This window comes from Chiloscyllium plagiosum, chromosome 33 (genome assembly GCF_004010195.1).
Source record: "Chiloscyllium plagiosum isolate BGI_BamShark_2017 chromosome 33, ASM401019v2, whole genome shotgun sequence".
In the NCBI taxonomy this organism is placed as follows: Eukaryota; Metazoa; Chordata; class Chondrichthyes; order Orectolobiformes; family Hemiscylliidae; genus Chiloscyllium; species Chiloscyllium plagiosum.
The window spans coordinates 34,500,752-34,513,764 of record NC_057742.1 but is presented as its reverse complement, the minus strand read 5'-3'; the positions used below and the strand labels follow the sequence as shown (position 1 = coordinate 34,513,764).

Here is a 13,013-nt window from a genome sequence, read left to right as displayed (position 1 = left end):
GAGATTTACAAGGATGTTGCCAGGGTTGGAGGATTTGAGCTATAGGGAGAGGCTGAACAGGCTGGGGCTGTTTTCCCTGGAGTGTTGGAGGCTGAGGGGTGACCTTATAGAGGTTTACAAAATTATGAGGGGCATGGATAGGATAAATAGACAAAGTCTTTTCACTGGTGTCGGGGAGTCCAGAACCAGAGGGCATAGGTTTGGGGTGAGGGGGGGGAAAGATATGAAAGATAAGGGGCAAATTTTTCATACAGGGTGTGGTACGTGTATGGAATGAGCTGCCAGAGGAAGTGGTGGAGGCTGGTACAATTGCAACATTTAAGAGCATTTGGATGGGTATATGAATAGGAAGGGTTTGGAGGGATATCAACCAGGTGCTGGCAGGTGGGACTAGATTGGGTTGGGATATCTGATTGGCATGGCTGGATTGGACCGAAGAGTCTGTTCCCATGCTATACATCTCTATGACTCTAAGTGCCAGGCAGTGACTATCTCCAACAAGACAAACATCTAATTATCGCTCCTTGACATTCAATGGCAATATCATCACTGAGTTACCCCATTGAGCAAAAACTGGACTCTGTAATAGTCGTGTCAATGCAATTGCTACAGGAGCAGATTAGAGGCTAGGAATCCTGCAGTGAGAAACTCCCCTCGTTCCCCCAAAGATTACCCACCACCTCTAAGTCACAAGTTAGGAATGTGATGTAATACACCCAACCTGCCTGGATGAGTGCAGCTCCAAGAAGTTTGTCACCATTCAGGAGAAAGTATCTTGCTTAATTGACATTGCATCAATGTGCATGCACTCTTCAGCAAGACAGTACCTTCCAAACCGACAAGTTCCCTGCCAAGCCACTCACCATTCTGAAATTTATTGCCATTCCTTCAAGTGTCACTTGGTCAAATCTGAAAGCTCCCTCCCGAACAGCATTATGGGTGTACCTAAACCAAATGGACTGCAGCAGTTCAAGCAGGCAACTTGGAATTGACAATAGATGTTGGCTTAGCCAACAACTCCAATACTGCTTAAAAATAATTCTTTAAAAATCATTTAATATAACCATATGTTTTCTATATCCTAAACCTTTTGCAAAAAAAAATTACTTCCATTTTATGAAACAAGATGAAATTTAAATATGTTTAACTTTATTTTTCATGATATTTTGATTCTGTTTTTAAAAGGCATCAATTGTGTTAATCTTCAGATTCTAGTCTTGTAAAGTTTTTGTGTTTATGTTAACTGCCAAAAAAACTTTTTAATGAAACTGCGACGAGCTAAAAAAATCATAGTGGGTCATTCAGGATATAGAGTCTGCTCTGCCATTCAATTTGATCATGCCTGGTTACCTACCTTAAGACCACTTTCCTTGCCATCTCTGTAACCTGATCATAGAAGATCATAGAATCCCTACAGTGTGGAAATAGGCCCTTTGACCCAACAAGTCCATACTGAAGAATAACCCAACCTTATGTTACCACTGTCCGAACATCTTATCGATTTCTATACTGAACATGTTCAATGAGCTTCTACATCCCCCGAGGGAAGAAAATTCTAAATATCCATCAGCTGCTTGGATGAAGAAATTTCTGCTCATCTCAGCCTTGACTGCTGCCTGCATGCTAGTTTTTAGCCACTTATGAACAAGCCCACTCGATCCATTTTAAATGCTAGCAGTTCTAAGTCATTTAAGAATTTTTTTTTTCCTTTTTTTTAACCAAGTGCATAACTTCACGCCAATTCCTATTAAGTTCAATTTGCATATTCTAGCCCATTCAGTTAGCCCATCCAAATCTCCCTGAAGCCTCCTTGTATCCTCCTTACAGCTATGCTTTCATCTCATTTTATAATCAATCAGCAAATTTGGAAATATTGCAATTGCTCACCAAAATCATTTCATAAAGATTGAGACTAGCTGTGGGCTTCACATACATTGTCTGCATCCTGGCTTAGTGCTATCTTGCAAGGTCATCAGGAATTTGTCAGATTGGGGAAAAGAAATTAGTACTTTCTTCTGCACAATGAGACCAAAATTCCAACTTTTTAAAAAATGGCCTCAAATTTCACCTGATGTTAAACATTGTCATTGTGAGACCTTGAGTCCCATATATTTTAGGCAAGGGAAAATATCTGACTTGCATCTCAGATGCAAGGTCCAGCCATTGTTAAGCAGACATTGAGAAAGATGGCATGTGTGCAATTGTGAGTACAATTCAAACAATCTTTTCAGCACTTCGACATGAGCAAGCTGGTGAGCATTTTTTTTGTGGAGCAGATTTACAATTACCTAGTTATTTAATATAGTGGAAAAGATATCGGATCAAGAGGGTGGAGTTTATAAAGTTAACATTGTAACAGAATATACCAGCGCTTGCTTAAATTGTTGGGTATGTTCTCCTTGGCACGCAGTTTCCCATGTGATCCAGTTCAGCCACATTGCATTTTGGGCAGCTATTTTCGCATAGCACCATTCCTCTATCTCCCTATCAAGATTTAGCTCTGTAGGTGTGAATTTCAATACATTTGATCAAAACTTTAATTTTCAAGGAAGCTGTCAAGGGGTTGGAAATCTCCTTAGCTGTTATTTGGATAGGTAGTAATTTGAAAAAATAAACTTCCTCCTGTATTGATCCTTTAAGTATCCCATGAGCAGAAAAACCTGTTCTGATGGTTCATCCCTGGCCTTCAGATTGCAAGAGAACTGTCTCCTTTATGTATCTGACAGTAGTACCTTAAATCCAAGTTTTTTTTCTTGGCTGACCACACTGAATCATGCGATTTTATCAGCGATTCATTCATTTCCAGGGAAGCCTGATCTCAGAAATGTCTTCCTTTATCCTCTTGCCTATTGCATAGGTATAAGGTTAATTAGCAATCCTTCATCCTAATTCTCTTTCGTTTGGAAATAAATCAACTATTCAGAGCGTAAATTTTTATCACCCAGTCTCTGTAGAACTTCTTTGGATTACTATCCTGAGTTTCCTTTAAATTTCTTCTGAGAGTTATCGAGTGATGATGAATTTATAAAAAGCTGAGCATATATTCAGTGTGATTTCACAGCAGCTTTATTATGTGAAATGAAACTCATCTGACTAACTGGCATTGACCAAAGTACTGGAAATAACAATGGCAAAAATAGCTCTGTTGACACTCAATTTTTATTAACGTCAGGGGGCTAGTACCAAAATTAGGAAAACTGTCTCACCGGCTAGTCGAGCAACAGACGAGTCATGCTCTTGGAATCATACATTACAGCCACTGTCTCAAATACGACCATCAACATCCCGAGATACATCCTGTTCCACTGGCAGGGCAGACCCAGTAGAGGTGACAGGGATTATTTGGACGGAGTTGTCCTGGGAGTCCTCCATATTGGCCTTGAACCAGACCATTTGTCATGGTTAAAAATGTGCAATGAAACCGCATGTTGATTTAGCATGTATTGTCCTCCCTCAGCTAAGTCAGTACTTCTCTATGTTGAACCCATTGGATGAAGAAGTGAAGGTGGCAAGGACATGGAATGCACTGTGTGTGGAAGATTTCAGTGTCCACCATTGGCCCGGCAACAGCATTACTGTAGGATGTAAAAACATAGCTGCTAGATTGGGTCTTCAGCAAGGGATGACGGAACTGACCAGAGGAAAAAGCATACTTAAACTCGTCCTCACCATTCTACCTGCCACAAATGCATTTGTTTATGATTGTATCTGTAAGAGTAACCACTGCACAGCCCTTGTGAAGATAAAGTCCCTTCATATTGACAATGCCGACCCCAATCAGCTAGTGTGTCAACAACGCCAAGGTAAATGGGACAGTCTCCAAAAAATCCAGCAACTTCAGACAGGGCATCAATGAGATGCTGTGGGCCATCAATAGTACTCCCACAGAAACTGCGACCTAATTGGCCTAGCATATCCCCCATTCAACCATTATCATCAAGCTGGAGGGTCAACCTGGCTCGATGAAGAGTGCAGAAGGGCAAGCCAGAAGCTGCAGCAAGCATACCTAAAAATGAGGTGTTAACCTGATGAAGTGACCAAACAAAGATATATGCATGCCAAATAGCATTGTCACTTGCTGCTTGAGCCAAGTGATCTTGCAGCCAAAGGATCCTATCTAAACTTTGAAGTTATGCCACGTCAAGGTGTGAATGGCGGTGGGCAATTAAACTACTTACTGGAGAAGGAGGCTTCACAAATATTCCCATCTTCCATGATGGAATAGTCCAGTATGAGTGTAAAAAATAAGGCTGAAGCATTTGCGCCAGCCTCCACTAGTTGTCCCCAGATCACAGATGCCAGTCTTAAGTTAATTTGATTCACGATACCTGATTTCAAGAAATGGTTGGGAGCTACTGGATACTGCAAAGATTATGGGTCCTGACAACATTCCAGGAATATTACTGAAGACTTGGCATCTAGAACTTGATGCGCTACTAGCCAAGTACAGCTACAGCTCTGGCATCTTCCTGACAATGTGAAAAATTGCCTAGGTATCTCCTGTACACACAAAGCAGGACCAATCTACTCAGCCAATTACCATTCCATTTGTCTGCTTTTGATCATCAGTAAAATGATGGAAGTTGTCATCAACATTGCTTTCAAACAGCACCTGCTTACTAACACCATTTGGTTTTGCCAGGGCCCCTCAGCTCTTGCCCTCATTATAGGCTTGGTTCGTGCATGGATAAACGAGCTAACTTCCAGATGTGGCGGTGAGAGTGACAGCTGTTCATGTCAGGGCTCTATTTGATTGAGTATGGCATCAAGGTATCCAAGCAAAACTTGGATCGATGAAATAAAGGGGCAAACTGGTTAGAGTCACACCCTACATACAAGTAAATGTTTGTGGTTTTTGGAGATCATTCATCTCCATTCCAAGACATCTCTGCAGGAATTCCTCAGGTAGTGTCCTAAGCTCAGCTATCTTCAGCTGCTTCATCAGTGACTTGCCTTCCATTGTAGAGTCATAGTATTGCAGCTTTTCAGCATGGAAACAGACCCTTCAGTCCAAGTCGTCCGTGCCAACCAGAAATCTTCAATTAATTTAGTCCCGTTTGCCAGCACTAGGCCCATATCCCTCTAAACCCTTCCTCTTCATATAACCATCCAGATCCCTTTTTAAATGTTGTAATTGTACCCACCACCACTTCCTCTGGCAGCTTGTTCCATACATGCACCACAGTCTGTGTGAAAATATTGCCGATTAGTTCCCTTTTAAATCTTTCCCCTCTCGCATTAAAACTATGTTGTCTATTCTGGACTCCACTACCCTGCAGAAAAGATCTTGGCCGTTCACCCTATCCGTGACCCTCTTGATTTTATAAACTGGCAACATGGTGACTTAACGGTTAGTATTGTTGCCTCACAGCGCCAGGGACCCGGGTTCGATTCCAGCTTTGGGCAACTGTCTGCGTGGAGTTTGCACATTCTCTGTGCGTCTATGTGGGTTTCCTCTGGGTGCTCCGGTTTCCTCCCACAATCCAAAGATGTGCAGGTCAGGTGAACTTGCCATGCTAAATTGCCCATCGTGTTAGGTGCATTAGTCAGAGGGAAATGATTATGGGTGGGTTACTCTTCAGAGTATCAGTGTGGACTTGTTGGGCCAAAGGGCCCATTTCCACACTCTGGGGAATCTAATCTAACCCTTTATAAGGTCACTCCGTCAGCCTCTGACACTCCAGGGAAAATAGACCCAGTCTATTCAGCTTCTCCCTATTGCTCAAACTTTCCAGCTCTGGCAACATTCTTGTAAATCTTCTTTGAACTCTTTCAAGTTTCACAAAATCCTTCCTATACCAGGGAAACCAAAAGTGCACACAGTATTCCAAAAGTGGCCTAACCAGTGTCCTGTATAGCCACAACAGGATCTCTTAACTACTATATCCATGTACTGACCAATAAAGGCAAGCGTACCAAAGGCTTTATTCACTATCCTGTCTACCTGTGACTCCCCTTTCAATGAACTATGTACCTGCACTTCAAAGTCTCTTTAGCAACACACCCCAGGCGCTTACCGTTAAGTGTGTAAGTCATGCCGTGATTTGCCCTACCAAAATGTAGCACCCCACATTTACCTAAGTGCCAGAAGTGGGGTGTTCAGTCAACAGTGAACACATGTTCAGCACCATTCATGGTTCCTCAGTTACTGAAGCAATCCATGATCAAATACAACCAGATGCGGATAATATGCAAACTTAGGGTGAAAAATGGTAAAGTAACGTTTGCATCACAGAAATGCCAGGCAGAGCCCATCACCAGTGGGAGACATCTGGCCACTGCCCCATGACATTTAGGGTTAACATCACTGAATCTTCCAAACATTCTGGGGGTTACCATTGAGTGGAAACTGGACTGGCCTTGCCATTGAATCTAGTGGCTGCAAGCACAGGTCAGAGATTGAGTAGCTCGCCACCTGATTCTCTGGAATGTGCCTGCGATCTACATGGTGCAGTTCAGTAGTGTGGATGGGTACAACTCTGATAACACTAGGGACGTTCAATACCATCCAGATGGGGCAGCCTGCTTGATTGGCACTGCACCATGGGCATCTATTCATTCTACTAGTAATGTTCATTCGCAACAGTGTGCTATCTACACAGTGTGCTGTAGGGGTTTGCAGGTGGGCTTTGGATAGCATCTTTCAAGTCCACGCCCGATACCATCCAAAAGGAGATACGTGGGAGCATCACCTGCAGATTTACCTCCAGGCCACTCTACGCTCTTACTTGGAAATACCTGTTGGGTCAGGATCCAGAAATTCACTCCCAAATGGCATTGTAGTGCTATCTATAGTATGTGAACTGTAGAAGTTCAGGAAGATGACACTACCTTCTTAAGGGTGACTAGAAGCAGGCAATAAAAGCTGTCCAATCAGCGATACGTGTCCCATAAGTGAATATTTAAGTGTCTAAGTATTTTTATGTTTTTTGTATTGCTCATTGAGACTGTGCATTTCAAGATGGGTATGTTTCATTGGGGAGAGGAGAGAGAATAATTTGTGATGGGCAAATTGAGGAATAGTATCTGTGTAGTTGTTGGACAATAAATTATAAAAGTCAGTTAACTTTGTACATGTATTGTTGCTCCATCTTATGAATAGATGGTACAGTGAAAGACTCTTCATTAAAATTTGGCGTTTTTTTGGTTGGTTGGAACTTTGTAAAATTTATAAGGTAATATATATTACATTCACATTAAATTTCATTATGCTGGAGAATGTTGTTTTGGGTTCATAAGTTTCCGTTGACTATTTGTTTTTGTTTCAGTGCCTCATCAGGGGCTGTTTAACCTGATTGAAGTTTTGCTTTAAGAGTAGCTAAAGGCGAACCTGTAGATGTGATGTCAAGAAGGCATTTAACAAGGTATCGCACACTCCAATAAGAGCTCATTATATTTGGGATAATGTATCAACATGAATTGAGAATTGCTTGGCTGTTTGGAAGCAGAGGCTGGGCGTAAGTGTCAGCAAGTGATTAGGAATGGAAATGGAACGTTATTTGCTGCAAGGGGTATGGAGTAGAAAAGGAATGATACTTTGCTGTGATTGTACAGGACATTAGTGAAATCATGCCTACAGTACTTTGTGTAGTTTTGGTCTCCTTATTTATAGTCATGGTCATACAGACTCTTGGTCCAACCAGTCCATGCTGATCATGTTCCTAAAGTAAACTAGTCCCACCTGCCTGCAGTTGGCCCATATCCCTCCAAACCTTTCCTATTCATGAACTTATCCAAATGTCTTTTAAATGTTGTAATTGTACCCGCAACCACCATTTCCTTTGGCAGTTCATTCCACACACTAACCACTCTCTGGTTTTTTCCTTTTTTAAAAAAAGTTAATTTCCATATCCTTTTTTAATTCTTTTCCTCTCACCTTTCTAAAAAAAAAAGCCTCCTAGTTTTGAACTCTCCTCCCTTACAGAAAAGACTTCTGCTATTCACCTTATTGATGTTGCAATCCTCTGGAAGCTCACTCCTCAACCTTTTACCCTTCAGTGAAATGTCCCAGACTATCCAGCCTATTTTTATAACTCAAACCCTTCATTCCCAGCAACATCCTGGCAAATCTTTTCTGAACTCTTTCCAGTTTAATAATATCGTTCCTACAACAGGGCGACCAGAACTGGACACTGTTCTCCAGAAGAGGCCTCACCAACATTATAGAACATTTGGCCCTTGATGTTGCGCCAACCTGTGGAACCCATCTGAAGCCCATCTATCCTACAAGATGTTATTTTGGTCTATTATGTTTATCCAGTGACCAATTAAATGCCCTTAAAGTTGGCAAGTCTACAGCTGTTGCAGGCAGGGCATTCCAACCCCTACTACTGAGTAAAGAAACTACCTCTGACATCTGTCCAATATCTATCACCCCTCAATTAAAGCTATGTACCCTCAAGCTAGCCATCGCCATTCAAGCTCTCACTGTCCATCTTATCTAACCCTCTGACTATCTAATGTCTTAATTAAGTCACCTCTCAACCTCCTCTCTAACTAAAATAACCTCCAGTCTCTCAGCCTTTCCTCATAAGACCTTCCCTCCAAACCAGGCAACGTTCTAGTAAATCTCTTAACATTTTCCAAAGCTTCCACATCCTTCCTGTAATATGGTGACCAGAACTGTGCATAATACTCCAATGCGGCTGCACCAGAGTTTTGTACAGCTGCAACATGACCACGTGGCTCCAAAACTCAATCCCTCTACTAATAAAAGCTAACACCTTCTTAACAACCCTATCAACCTGGGTGGCAACTTGCAGGGATCTATGTACATGGACACTGAGATCTCTCTGCTCATCTGCACTACCAAGAATCTTAGCATTAGCCCAGTACTCTGTACTCCTGTTGCTCCTTCCAAAGTGAATCACCTCTCACTTTTCCGCATTAAACAACATTTGCCACCTGTCAGCTCAGCTCTGCAGCTTATCTATGTTCCTCTGTAACCTGTAACATCCTTCCGCACTACCCACAACTCCATCGACCTTAGTGTCATCTGCAGATTTATTAACCTATCCTTATATGCTCTCATCCCGGTCGTTTATAAATCCCCAAGAATCCTAGGATAAATCACATCTGGCTCAGGGGCTTTCCAGAATTGCTAACACCACCACTTTTGTGAACCTTAATCCTGTCTAGACTAGTATCCTGTATCTCAGTATTCTCCTCGACAACATTCTTTTTCCAATGTGAATACTGACGCAACACATTTGTTTAGTGCTTCTCCTATCTCCTCTGACTCCACGAACAACTTCCCACTACTGTACTTGATTGGCCCTAATCTTACTCTAGTCATTCTTTTGTTTTTGATACACCAGTAGAAACCTTCCTTGATCCTACCTGTCAATGACTTCTCATATTCCCTCCTAGTTCCTCTTAGCTCTCTTTTTAGGTCTTTCCTGGCTTACTTGTAACTCTCAAATGCCCGCACTGAGCTTTCACGTCTCATCTTTACATAAGCCGTCGTCTTCCTCTTGACAAGAGATTCAACTTCGTTAGTAAACCACGACTCCCTTGCTCGAACATAGCCTGTCTGCCTGACAGAAATATACTTATCAAGGACATGCAGTAGCTGTTCCTTGAATAAGCTGCACATTTCAATTGTGCCCATCCCCTGCAGTTTCCTTCCTCATTGTCTACATTCTAAATCTTGCCTGATTTGCGTCATAATTGCCTTCCCCCAGTTTTAATTCTTACCCATTATATACAACTGCAAGATAATGTCCCAACTCCTAAACTCGAAGATCTGAGCAATAAGGCAAACACACTAAATACCTTCTTAATCACCATGTGTAACTGTGAATCAAATGCCTAAGAACTGTGTACCTGAAATGGTAGGTCTCTGTTCTGCAACACTACCCAGTTCCCTGCCACTAATTATAAAAGTCCTGCTCTTTTTTTTTACCAAAATGCAATATCTCACATTTATCCAAATTGAACTCCATCTGCCACCACTCAGTCTATTGACCCAGTTGATCACGATCTCTTCATAATCTTTAAAAACCTTCCTCACTGTCCACTGTACCACTAATTTTGGTATTATCTGCAAACTTACTAACCATGCCTTCTGTATTCTCATTCAAATCATTTATAGAAATGACACAAAAGTGGACCCAGGACTGATTTCTATGGAACACTGCTGGTCACAAGCGTCCAATATGAAATCTAACCCTCTACCACCACCCTCTCTCTTACTGTCAAGCCAATTTTGTACCCAATTGGCAAGCTCACCCTGAATCCCATGTGATCTAACTTTACTAATTAGTCTACCGAATGGAACCTTATCAAAAGCTTTACTAAAGTCCAAGTAAACAATGTCTACAGCTCTACCCTCATCGATCTTTTAGTTAATTCCTCAAAAAAAATTGTCAAGTTTGTGAGACTTGATTTCCTGTGCACAAAATCATGCTGACTATCCCTAAACATTCTTTGCCTCTCCAAATCCATGTCAATCCTATCTTTCAGAATCACCTTCAACAACTTACTTGTCCCCAATGTCAGACTCTCAGATCTGTATTTCCAGGCTGCTGCTTACAGCCTTTCTTAATTTAAAAAGCTATGGAAATTACTTTGGAACAATTGAGAGATGGGAAGGTTACCTTATGAGGAAAGGTTGGAGAGGTTGGACCTGTATCCATTGGCTTTTAGAAGAATGAGAGATAATATTATTGAAATACATAAATTCCTGTGGGAACACGATAGGCTGGATGCTAATGAGATTTCAGTTTGGCATAAAATTCATTTGGGGCCTTTAGGAGAGACTAGAACCTGGGGAGACAGTTTAAAAATATGAGCTCCACAGTTTAAGATAAAGATTAGGAGAATTTATTTTTGAAGATTGAGAGTCTTTGTGGAGGCCTGTTGAATATTTTCAACAGTTAAGCTTTTCAATAACAAGGGATTTGAAGGTTTTGGGGACAGGTTGGAATATGGATTTGAGGTTGCAGTAAGATCAGCCATGATCATATTAAATGGTGGAGCAGGCCTTTTTCTATGAGCTTTAAAGCAGGCTGCAAGTTAGCTATTTTGTTCAAGACCCAATGTTAACTAAGGCAGCACTAAGTGGCTGACATTCAAGGAAAGGAAAATAAAGAATGCAGGTTGCTCACATTATTTTTCTGATATATCCTAACTTGTTGGGCCAAATGGCTGTTTCCACACTGTAGGAATTCTTCTTTTTAAAAAAAGGCTATTTTTCAGTAGAATATTTCATCAGTGGAAATTATTCTTCATTTCAATATACAATAATTTAATGACAGAATTTGGTATGTTTAAGAATTTTTGCTTTTAGTAGCATGAATAATTGATGAACACCATTAAAATTAGGTCTGCAGGTCAAACTACAGATGGAGCATTATGCCAATGTTTCCGTTCCAAGTCACTTTTCATTCAGTCGAATTCGGGTGTTGTTGAAAACTGAAGTGAGACATGTAGCCTGTTGAGCTTATTCTGCAGTTGTTAGATCAAAGCTGACCTGTTTCAGCGTTTCCCCACAAAAACCGTTGCTGAACTAAAATCTGTCAATCCCAAACTTGAAAATTTAAACTGAAATAAAATCCAGGTGCACATGACAGATTTCTACTACCTCTTCATTAGGGATTCTATGATTCTATTCTATAACTCTGAAATAGCCCAAATCCAGGTTTTATGGTTATGCTTTCCTGTTCAGAGTTACTCTGCATGCAGAAGTAGTTTCTATACCTCCTCCATTGAATTCATTTATCAATTCTTATCATCCCTCAGACTTCTGAATTCAAAAGGATGCAAGCAAAGCTTGTGATATTTTATAATTTAACCTCTTTAATCCTAGGTATATTTGGTAAACCTACACTTTATCCCTTTCAAGAAGTGTATTTTTTGAGATTCCGAAAGGGTAACGTTGTACAATACTCTGCCAACGTTTACAGAGCAGATCGTCAGTTACATCTGTGGTTCATATGGCTAATGGACCAAATGTCAGCCTCATTCTGTATTCTATCAACGTTGACCATTTTTATGTGGTGGTGAAGATATTTTTTTTTTCTGTTTGAAAGTTGTTCTGTGTTCAAGTAGGTTTGAAGTTGGTATAGTAATTCGTTTAACTTTATCAGGGTGGCTTTATTTCAGCTCTGTTGATGCTTATTTAGCTGTTTTGCTTTTTCTTTCCACAGAGAGAGTCTGTGTTCCAGAGAGTTGGACTGTGTGACAGAAGAGACCAGAGCTTGGAGAAATGCTAGGATTTTTTGTGTGTCCTACTTTCAGTCTGAAAGTTTTTAAATCCCTCGTCAAACTCATTCTGTTCAGAACAAGTTTGTTCCAGTTTGATGTAGCCTTTATCCAGCAGGTTATCAGGGGATGGTATGACATTTTTTTAAAATCCTTTGTCATATTTTGTCCTGCTCTTCATTCTATTGAGGGTTTAACCAAACTCTCGCTTTGTTATATCCAGAGGTTTTTGGTTGACCGTTGACCCATGCTGTCTCTGGACCTGGCTGACATCACACTGCTTTTGACCTGACTTGTTTTCCAACAGTTTCCTACACATGCCGGCGCTGTTTTGGTTCTTGCCATCAATATCAAATGTACAAACGGTTCTCGCTAACCAACAATTATCAGGTATATCTGATGTTCAGATGAGTTCATAAATAAAGAAGAAAACATTTTTTTCAAAGTGTGATGTGTGCTTTTTTTTTCATTTTTAGATTTATAAATTAGTTTTGGGGGGAAAAAAACAAAACTCTCAAACTGTAGATTGGCTATTGGAACTCAGGATGCAGAAGAACCTAATTTTGACTTTGTTTGAATACTTTAAGTAAAATATTATTGAGCCATCCATAGTGTACATATTTTCTGCTTTTGTGTTTCTTCTGGGGCAAGGGATAGTAGGAAAGCCTTGGAGCTGGATATTCCCCAGGTGAAGCAGACTCAGGACCCCTCTAATGATCTCATTGGGAACTGACACCAGGATTTCTGCCCACTCGCAGTACTCCTGTCCTTTCAAGCTCTTGTCGGGGTGTACAGTCCTAACTCCCCTG

The 13,013-nt window shown here is 40.9% G+C and overlaps 1 protein-coding gene across 1 annotated transcript in view; it reads left to right on the top strand.

Moving 5' to 3' along the window:
* LOC122540012 (26S proteasome non-ATPase regulatory subunit 11) overlaps nucleotides 1-12,649 on the top strand; it is a 94,726-nt gene extending 82,077 nt beyond the window's left edge. The window contains exon 14 of the mRNA XM_043675300.1: nucleotides 12,150-12,649. The gene's annotated coding sequence lies outside the window, so the exon portion shown is untranslated. The remainder of the gene's footprint in view (nucleotides 1-12,149) is intronic.
* The last annotated feature ends 364 nt before the right edge of the window (nucleotides 12,650-13,013 follow it).